The sequence below is a fragment of the Myotis davidii genome, unplaced genomic scaffold (assembly GCF_000327345.1).
Source record: "Myotis davidii unplaced genomic scaffold, ASM32734v1 scaffold1394, whole genome shotgun sequence".
Lineage (NCBI taxonomy): Eukaryota > Metazoa > Chordata > Mammalia > Chiroptera > Vespertilionidae > Myotis > Myotis davidii.
The window spans coordinates 848,942-859,100 of NW_006285608.1; the positions used below are offsets into that span (position 1 = coordinate 848,942).

The following is a 10,159-nucleotide window of genomic DNA, read 5'->3' on the forward strand; positions in this document are numbered from 1 at the left end:
AAGCATCACAAAAAATTGATGGGTAGTGTAATGACAGTCCCGTACAGTTGTTCGACGCTGTGCAAGGTACGGTGTATTTTCATGGTCCTAATGAGAAATATGTGTACAGTGAAAAGGCAAGAATCTGCCACTTACCAGATTGTGACCCTAGTAAAGTAACATCATCTCTGGGCCTCAGTTTCCTCATCTCCAAAGTGTGAACAAGAACACCTACCTTCAATGTTGGAATAATGTCCATGAAGCTCCCATATATGGGAGACATGCAATCAAATGCAGTTAATAAGGTGCCAATTGTCCTGGCTGGTGTAGCTAAGTGGTTAGTGTCAGCATCCTGCATGAAAGGGCCTCGGGTTCTATTCCTGATCAAGGGCACATACCTGGGGTGCAGGTTCAATCCCTAGGCCTGGTCAGGGCGCATGTGGGAGGTAACCAATTGATAGATCTCTCTCACATCGATGTTTCTCTCTCTCTCTCTCTTACCTTCCCCACCCCACCTCCACCCCCCACGCCTCCCTTCCACTCTAAAAAAAATCAATGGAAAAAATATCCTCGGGTGAGGATTAACAAATCAAAGCCAAAAAAGTTTTGCCACTCTGCACATGTCAGTGAAAACTGTACAAGCACAGTGAGTACCACTGATTTACAGTCACAGTCAGTCTCCTCTCCCCAGTTACCTGGCCAGACATGAAAGGCTGCATATGCTAAGAGTTCACTTCCATGAAAACCCACAATAGGGGAATCCATGCAGACAGAAGGAGATCAGGGAGCGTCAGGGCCTGTGCGGGGAGGATGAGCAGTGAAGGACTACCAGATCCTGGGTTAGTCTGGATAAAAATGTGATGTGACGGTGGCCAAAAATTGTGAATGTGCTTCATGATGTTGGAATTGACGCTCTGAAGGATCATAGAGTTAAATGTTATATTATTTAAATTTATTGCAATAATATTTTATTAAATTTTATTGAAAATACATTTTATTTTACTCAATAGTATAAGAAAAATACATTAAAATTCTAAGTATATGTAAAATAAACAAACATTTAAAAACTGCAACTATTGGAGAGGGGAAGCCCTCTCTGTCATGGCAGCTGACACATACTGAGCCCCAGGATCTGGCACCATAGGCCTCACAGGAGCTGAGGCGAGTGGCTCATGAGCTGCAGGTAGGTCCACATCTGGGAGCTCAGGAACAGCTGTGCCTGGAGCCTGCTCTGGCTCAGGAGAGGGCACCAGAGTTGGCATTGCCTCTTTAGGTGTTTCTGGATCTTGCTCTGGAGCTGCTTCTGTAAATCCAAGAAGAGACCATGTTACCATCATGACTGCCTTTTGTGTGCCTTCCAAGGAAGGAACCTCCCATCTCCATCACTGAAGTCCCAGCTCAAGCCCCCACCCCAGGAAGTCCTCCAGACTGCAGGCCCTGGGCACTGACCTGAGCGGCCCTGTGCTCCTGCCTAAGCCCAGCCTCTGGGAGCTCTTCTCTGTGTGGCCCAGCCCCATCCCCTCTGCCAACTCAGCCTCTCTGACTCCTCCTCAACCTCTCTCTTTGCCTCAGTGGACTCAGGAGCTCCAGCTGTGAGTAGAGATACTGAGCCTGGGTTGACAGGTCTGGGACTGGAAAGGTGAGCTCTATGGAGGACAAAAGCATGATCAGGCTGGGAAAGTCTGGTGGCTGAAAAATCTTCAGGGTACTGGTCCAGCCAGATGCCCAGGAGGCAGTAGATGGCTCTGGGGAGAGAGAGAGGTGGGGGAAGCAGGGTTGTGAGTACATTTGTACTTAAGAAGGTTTCTCTTTGTGTTTCCAGGGTCAGTCTCTGTACTAAACTGAAACGTTAACAGAAGAGCAGGTGGGCCCTCCTGTGTTTGGCATCAGCCGGGCCACCGGCAGGGCTGGAAGGTGAAGTCGGAGTGTCTGGAGATGCAGATGGGGAAGTGCTGGACGTGGGAGGACCCCGGGCTTCCAGCTGGAAGAACTTCCCGTCATTCCATACTGCGCCTGCGGTGAGGACCCGCAGCCTGTTCTCCTGGTACTTCACCCTGCAGACCAGGCAGCTTCTGCCCTCCAGGCACTGGCCTTTGGACTCCTCAACCTTGTCCTTGTTTTTATTGGGTAAAAACAGCACCTTTTTCTTCTCCTTGGTGAGCACTGTCAAGGACATGGTGGGTGTTACTGTGGTCTCACCACTGCTGGGCAGCCTGCTGACCTGGAGAGACTGGAAGGTGCACTTGAGGGTGTTGTTGGCGGTAGGCAGGTCTTTCTTCTTCGAGTCTCTCTTCCTGTCTGTGGGCTGGGCTGCCATCCAGTAATCCATCTGCCGCTCCATCAGCTTGGCGCCATCGCCCTGGCTGGGGGAGGACAAGCCCCACTCACTGACCGGGAGCAGAGTGGGGTGACAAGGCCTCATTGGCGACCAAGGTATGGACGGTGGGATGGATGGAAAGCACGCTGCAGCCCAAGGGAGCCCATCATCTGAGTCTCCCGACGTGTCTGCGGACTGTTCCACTATCCCAACTTTCACCCACTCCCCCGAAGGGAATGAACTATAAGGACTCTTGTTGGGGCTCTGCACGGAGCCCAGGTACCTGGCCACAGGGTGGGAACCCAGCGGGATGACCAGGAAGCTCATGTAGCCCAGCCAGTCGAGCATCTTGTAGGACAGCAGCTCCAGGAAGACCCGCAGCACAGCGCTGAAGTAGTGCTGTGCCCCTGCCACCAGGATCTTCACCGGCTTCGGGGGCTGGGAATTATTGTTACAGTATTGCTGTATCCACCAGATGATGGAGCTGAAGGCCGCCGGGACGTCAGCCATGAAGCAGGTGCACAGTAAGGCAGCATGTGTCCCCGCAGGATGCCCGAGGGGAACTGCTCCTGCCAATCAGAGGTGTTGACCAGGATGATGTTCTCTGGCAGCTGGACATCAGAGATGAGGATGTGGCTCAGCTGGGTATACGTGGTCTTCCTGGGGATCTGCAGCTGGCTCCCTGGGTCTGGCTACGCTCATTGTCTGGGCTCTTGGTTCACTTTCCCTATGGCTGGGCCGTCTGCTGCTCCTTCAGGCACCTGCCCAGCCATGGTCGCCGGGATGCTTCCCCTTGGCCTTGGTGGAGGGGATGAGAGACTCGGTCTTGGTGATGCGCCTACTGGGCAGAAGCTTCTTGGTGAGCATGTCCAGGGCTGAGGCCTCTGCCTCCAGGCTGTCCTTGGGCGGTGCTGGCTGTTCCCCTGGGTGGGCATTCTGTGGGGCACTGAGTCCAAGACATCACTTGGCTGCTTGCCGTCTGAGGCCCACGTCTTCTTGGTCATGTAGGCCAGACTCGGAGGCTCCTCCTTGCTCCGGGCACTGTGGATGCTCCTGTTTGAGCTGGAGTGTGACAAGCCTTCAAAGTATGGCCTGAGCTTGGGCTTGGTGGTGCTGAGAAGGCTGTCACCATCCTCCCTGTCTGGGCTACTGTCGCTGGTTCTCCAGCATGTCATACAGAAGGTGCAGGTCCTCCTCCCCTCGGGGACATGATCTGCAGGGTCCTGCTCCGGGTCCAGGGCCTCCTCCGACGCTTTGACCCTGCTCAGCCAAGCCCCAACTTTCTCCTTGATGTACTGGTGCCTGGTCATGGACATCATTCTTATAATCACTGGCCACTGTTTCTTGGGCTTCTCCACGTTGATGTCGTCCTCATCAGGCTCTTGTCCTTGTGCAGCATCATCGCTGGCCTCCTGCTCAGAGAAGAAGTTCTCATGTTCCCCTGCAGAGTAATGAACCCTGTACTTGGCCTTGCAGCTAGCCTGCATGGCGCTGTCCTTGTGTTCGATGGGCTCACTGCACAGGGAGGAGATGCTGACCTCAGCCACGTGGGTGGAGGACCCCTTGATGCTGCTGCTGAGGCTCAGCACCTGGCCACCTCGAGGGGTCGCTGCATCACCTCAGCCATGTCGATGGCACCCAAGGCAAGTGAATTGTAGCCCAGGATGGTCCCCTTGTTATTGCACTTCCTCTGCTGCAGCATGATCTGCAGATTGTTGCCTTCCCTCTTCAGAAAGTGGGGATACTGTAGGGAGGTCAGCGCCAGGTCAGTCTCCACTTGTCTACTGGGAGGCAGCACAATCTCCTGCATCTTCACGGAAATTACCACAGTGATGAGCTCCTTCTCCAGCTCCTTGTAGATCAGCAGCTTCTTTAAAGTCGGGCTACACAGCCTGGGCACGCAGCTGGGGCTGGAGCAGTCCACCTCCCAGGTAGAGAAGAGGTTCAAGGACACAGGTGTGCGTAGGGTGGTGGGCATGCTGGCTAGGCCCATGGGCAGCCACAAAGCTGCAGCTGCAGGCACCAAGGAGGTCTTATTACTTCTCGGGGTTGATGGTTTCTCTTCCTGTGTTGGGACAGAGGAGGGACATGCCGTCAGAGGCAGCTCATGAGCTGCCAAGTTGGTTGGGGGCATCAACTCGGACTGAACCCCTAAGCACTCTGTGATTGGTGGCAAGAGGTGGGACATGAGCGATCCCAAGGACAGTGTGTGGGAAAAGGGACCACATGCTCACTGACTAGCTCAGGGAAGGCCTGCATGGTGGCCTTGCAAACCCAGAGACCTAAAGTTATCACAAAGGATGTTCTAAAATGAAAACTCTTAACAAAAGTAGTTTATGGTGGGCAGTCACGTCCTAGGCTGGCATCTTCCCTGACAAAGGTCAAACTTTACCTTAACTGAGCCTGTCTATTGTCTTTTTGCATCTACAATAACATATCTTTGGAATGTCAAATGAATTTCCTTTTATTTAGACCCCTCAGAGCACGGGCAATGCTCTACAGAGATCACAAACCCCTCATTGTTACTGAGTTCATTGTTGACTGTTAACTACCCTGCACACACCTAAGTGAAAGAAGTGCGTGTCAATGATTTTAGTGTTTATCGAATCCCAGAGGTTTCCCCCCTGTGCTTTCTCCTAGCTCCCTAATCTATCCCCCATGGATTTTATGGAGCCCACATATGTCTCCTCTTTTGGTTGTAATGTCTAAAATAAGGTGCAAAACTGCCATTCTCCAGAGCATTATCTCAATCCGCTAAGATTTGGCTTCCTGCAATCATCAGCAGTTTGACTCAAAGAAATTCACAAAAATTCTCAGGTTTGAATGTTTCTTACATTGAGAAGAGAAAGGGTTCGTGGCAGGAAAAGTAGAACTGCAGGTGAGGACTGAAAAACATTTGTATCTTAGTCATTTCTTAGCAGAGGACGGACAGCACCTCCCTGTGTTAACAAGGTCACCCTGGGATTTCTGACAGAACATCCCACTCTAAGATGGGAACACAGAGGCTTTTCCTGGGGTGGGAGAGTCAGGATATTAGGACAAATGCAATGTTCAGGGCAGCACTGTTGACATGGCAACAGAAGGGGATAATTCTAGGTCCTACAGCGGTGAAGAGATGGATCGCCAGCCCTGATAACAGGTTCCCTTCCTGGTATGTTGTGCAGCCCAGGGAGGCCCCAGCTCCTGACCTGGAGGGGCCAAGAGGATGTGGTCCTCGGGGCAGCAAATGGCAAAACAACAGACTTGGTACCATGAGCCCCACATCCTTTTGGAAAAAGCATCCTTATTAATCACAATGATGTGTAAGAGTGGGAGGTATGTAAGGATTGTCAGGCCAACATGGGCATTTAGACACGGGCCTTAAAAGGGAAACTCTGTAAAAAGAAGAAAAATACTCTTGACTGAGCATGATTTGAAGTGGTACAAAAGTCTCTCTTCTGATATTCCTAAAACTTTGTGGACAGTGACTTTGAACTCATCTGAAAGAGGATGGACAGTGAGAGTGGATTGGGGGAGGAGACGAGGACCCAGATTCCTTTGGAAATTGGAATCCAGGAGGGATCTCAGGGGAGTAGCAGGGAGCCTTCTCAAACCCAAGGGATCCCTTTGACTACATGGGATCATGGAGTCTGGGTCAACCCAGCACCTACACTCACCCTGTGGCCATGCTGCACGCCGGAGGATGTATGGGGCACCTGTGCCTCCTGCAGGGGCATGGAGTTGAGGGCCCCATCTGTCAGCTCCTCTCTGTTCTCCTGTGCAGAGCTCTGTAAAGACAGTTCCCAGTCACCAGGCAAAGCCTCAGAGCCCTTTGTTGGTTCTCTGCCCCTGTGACCCCCCACTCCAGACACACACACCATGGTCTGCTTAGACCCCCTAAGGGGATGAAAAGGCATGATAGCCTGAGGGCCTAGGATGCCCATTGGCACAGATAAGGGACCCCTCTGGAAGCCCATCTCCACCTGCCTGCCCTGTCCTGGGGTGTGACCATGACAGGACTGCTAGGTTATCCAAGACCCAGAAACCTCTTTCTATCCCGGGGGATATGTGGGCTGCACAGGGATGGCACACAGAAGTGGCCTAGCCAAGATTCTTCTGACCCTGGCCACCTTGTGTTACCTGAGGCCATATTTTAGAAAATGGCCAGATACGTCAGGGATGAGGGTTGAACCAACGTCGGCACCGTCTGGAAAAGCTCTCACTGCGGGGTCTCCAGAAGCGAGAGCACCAATCACGGGGAACACAGCAAGAGAACATCTTGCACTGGCAAATGCCTCTTGGCAAGTGAGCTGCCTGGTGGGCTAGACGTGGGTGCCTGGTTACGGGGGTTCCAAGTACTATTGGATATTGACCTCATACCTGGGCTTGTCTTTCCTGAGTCCCCTCATCTCATGACAGCTATGCAAATAGTCCTGTGGGCTGCTGTCTGCAGACCCCTCTCCATGAAACACCTTATCTGTACACAGTGGCACCAGCACACCCCTCTGCCCAGCCCCCTAGAAGCTCTGGGTGCAGCCAGGGTCCCAGACTTGAGGAAGCCGACCTGGGTACAGACTCAACCCCTCATTCTTACGTCTTCTTGATCCTGGATAAGTCATTGTGCCTGTCAGGGCCCGTCTCTCTCCTGCCTGCACAGTGGGTTATGGAGCAAGTGCTTCTTAGGGCTGTTCAGGCTCCTGTGGGGGAGGAGCTGTAAAGTAGGAGAACAGTCACATGTAGGTAGTGCCTCCAACCTCTTTTTCCTTCCTGTTGTCACCTCCTCTGAGTCTGCTTTTCTTCTAATCTCACCCAAGGTCATCACATCTAGAGTGTGTGTGTGTGTGTGTGTGTGTGTGTGTGTGTGTGCACATATGCTATACAGAGCACTAAGATAGCAAGTAGCTCATTTAATTCACTATGACTTCCTGCCTCAGTGGTCACACTGAGAAATCTTTATTAACCTATATTTGTAGTGCCCTAGCACCCAGATAGAGTCAAAACCACCCTCATGCAGCAAAAATATCTCTAGTACATGAAGTTTCATATCACACTAATGGCCCAGTGCATGGATTCATGAACATTGAAAGGAAATTCATTGGGAGCCTTGGCCTGGAAGGTCTGAACATTCCTGAACTCTGGACTCTGAATGTCATGTACCCTGGACAGACCCTGCCTGTCTATGGGCCTCAGTTTCCCAATTATCCAATGAGGGTGTGATACAGAAATTTGTAAGTTGGTCAGCTGAGCAGTGTTCCTGCTATGGGAGCCCACTGACCATAAGGGGGCAGCTCCTGCGTTGAGTGTCTGCCCCCTGGTGGTCAGTGCATGTCATAGCAACCAATAGTTTGGTCATAAGGCTTTTATATATATACTAGAGGCCTGTTGCAGGAAGATTCCTGCAAAAATAGGGCTTCCTGCGGCCAGAGCGAAGCAGAGAAGTGAGCTCCCGCCTCCTCCGGCCCGCTTGCTTCCCTCCCACCTCCGCAGCCCCACTTTCTTCTCCGCAGCTTCGCTCCCTTCTGCAGCACTTGGCTTCCTTCTACATTGTCTTCAGTCTTTGCTCTGCGCCTGTGTATGCAAATTAGTTGCCATCTTTGTTGGGTTAATTTGCATACTCATCTGATTGGCTGGTGGGTGTAGTGGAGTGACACCAATTTGCATGTTTCTCTTTTATTAGTGTAGATAGATTATTTTTCTATACACCATTCAGCTCACATTTATGTTATATATACATACAGACTTACACAAACACACACAGATTATAGATATAGATAGATATAGATTAGATATAGATAGAGATAGAGATAGAGCTAGAGATAGAGATAGAGCTAGAGATAGAGATAGAGCTAGAGATAGAGATAGAGCTAGAGATAGAGATAGAGATAGAGATAGAGATAGAGATAGAGAGAGATAGAAAGATAGGCTCAGTGTGAAAGTGAGACCAGGTGACAGCCTGGGAGAAAGGGAGCTGACCTAGGAGCCAGGACTCATGGTCTTAGTGTCCACTTTGCCCCCTACTTGCTGGGGTCACTGCAGGTACCTCCCCTTCTCTAGGCCTCGGTCTCCACAACTGTGAAATGAGGGCATTGATTCCAATACCCTTTTCAGCTCTAGCATGTGGGTCTTCGCCGTGGAGGTGATAAAGAGCCGGGATAACAGGGAGAAGTGGGCAGCAGATGCCCAGGGTGTGTGGCCCTTGTCCCTCTCTCCTCCTCTCACTTGGGCTCTGGGTGGGGAGGTGGAGCCCCAACAGCTCCAGGGAGATCGGCATCCATTTGTCCCTTGAGGATCCCCCAGCCCTGTCCAGGTCCAGATGCTTAGTCATACTTTTTTGAGTAAATATCATGGTAAAAAGACATGACATTTCTGGGGCCAGTCTTCAGCATTAATAAAGGATTCCAAGAACAGGTGACCTTTTCACAAAGGATTTGTAAATGCCAAAAACTACATGAAACCTCTCTTTGTGAGGCAGACAGGACCATCACAGCTCAGCCTTTATTCCCTCACATGTGAGACCGACCCTCGCTTCTCCCAGTTCCATGTGCTGTCCCAGGGGAGGAGGGACGTGGTGGTGGGGGTGCTGGTGGTGGTGGTGGTGATGGTGGTGGAGGAGAAGGAGGAGGAGGAGGGGAGTAGAGGAGGTGGAGGGAGGGGAGGAGGAAGAGCAGCAAAGAGACAGGGCAGCCCTGAGAACATTGTGGGGCTTATGGGACTCTCAGCCACTGAGCAGGCCCGTGAGGACAAAGCGTGAAGCTGCCATTCCTTAGCCACCACCGCAGGACTGTGTGTCCCATGTATCCAGGCCAAGGAAAGTGTGGCCCCTTCCAGCAACCAGCCAACACAAGGAGAAAGGAAGGACCGTGTCAGAGTGGCTGGCCAATCCCCAGAGTCCCAGGCTGGCCCCCTCCTACCCTGCGTAAGAGCCCCCGTGCCCCTCTCTTGCTGGCCTCCCCATCCGTATTTCACAGGCCCCGCAAGGCAGGCAGCAGGGCACATGGAGAGTGCATACATGCCCAGTTCTGTTCTTCCCAAGTCTGTTTGCTCATATCCAAAAGGGACTGACCTCTTCAGGGTTACACAATGGGGCCATGACATCTGAGGGGCCCGAGGGAGACATTCCCATCACGGTGCCTGCCTACCCTTCAGCCTTTCTCATTTGCGCAGGTTTCTGCGTAGGAGGCGGGCAGGAGAGTCTGGGCACTTTCAGAGGTGGGTTCTGTCCTCAAGCCAGAGATCGTATCAAATTCTTCCCTCCGCTGCAGGGACCAGGGGTGAGAGAGTCCCCGAGAGGGAAACCTCTGCGTGGAGCTGTCCTCCTCACATCAGCAGTGACAGCCCCAGGCGAACACTCCCCGTGGCTACCTCTGCCGGATGTGAGCTTGATGCGCTTCCTTTGGCTGCCCCTTTGCGGGGTTCATCACATAATGGTTCTTGACAGTCCTGATTTTCTTCTAAAAGGACACGCGTTGTAGCAGAGGAAATAATAACACACATCAGTGACATGTGGCAATTGTCCAGTTAGTGAGGACAGAGTGCATTTCAAAGCCCAGCTCAAGCGCCTCACTCATGAAGGATTTTTAAAGTCCGGAATCCAGGGTGGGTGTGGGGGGGCTGCAAAGAGCTTTTCAGCTCAACAGTCACGTCTTCAGGGCTGTTATTAATGGGCAAGGCTAAGTGCTGAGCAGTAGGCAGCCCCACCTAGAGAAGCCCGGGCCCTGCCCTTCTCCAGCCCCACAGTAATGAAAGCTGAGTCCTAGAACGGCCCTGTCAATTAGGTAACATGAAAAGGAAGCTCAGAGAGGGTAAGAAACTCGCCTCAAGTCACACAGCCCCACATGGAAGATTAGAGCTCAGGTCTTTGCTGTCTGCCCACAGAAGGGAGGT

The 10,159-nt window shown here is 52.0% G+C and overlaps 1 pseudogene; it reads right to left on the reverse strand.

The window, feature by feature from the left end:
* Window positions 1-1,619: 1,619 nt before the first annotated feature.
* On the reverse strand, window positions 1,620-9,398 carry LOC102756444 (annotated as a pseudogene).
* Window positions 9,399-10,159: the final 761 nt, after the last annotated feature.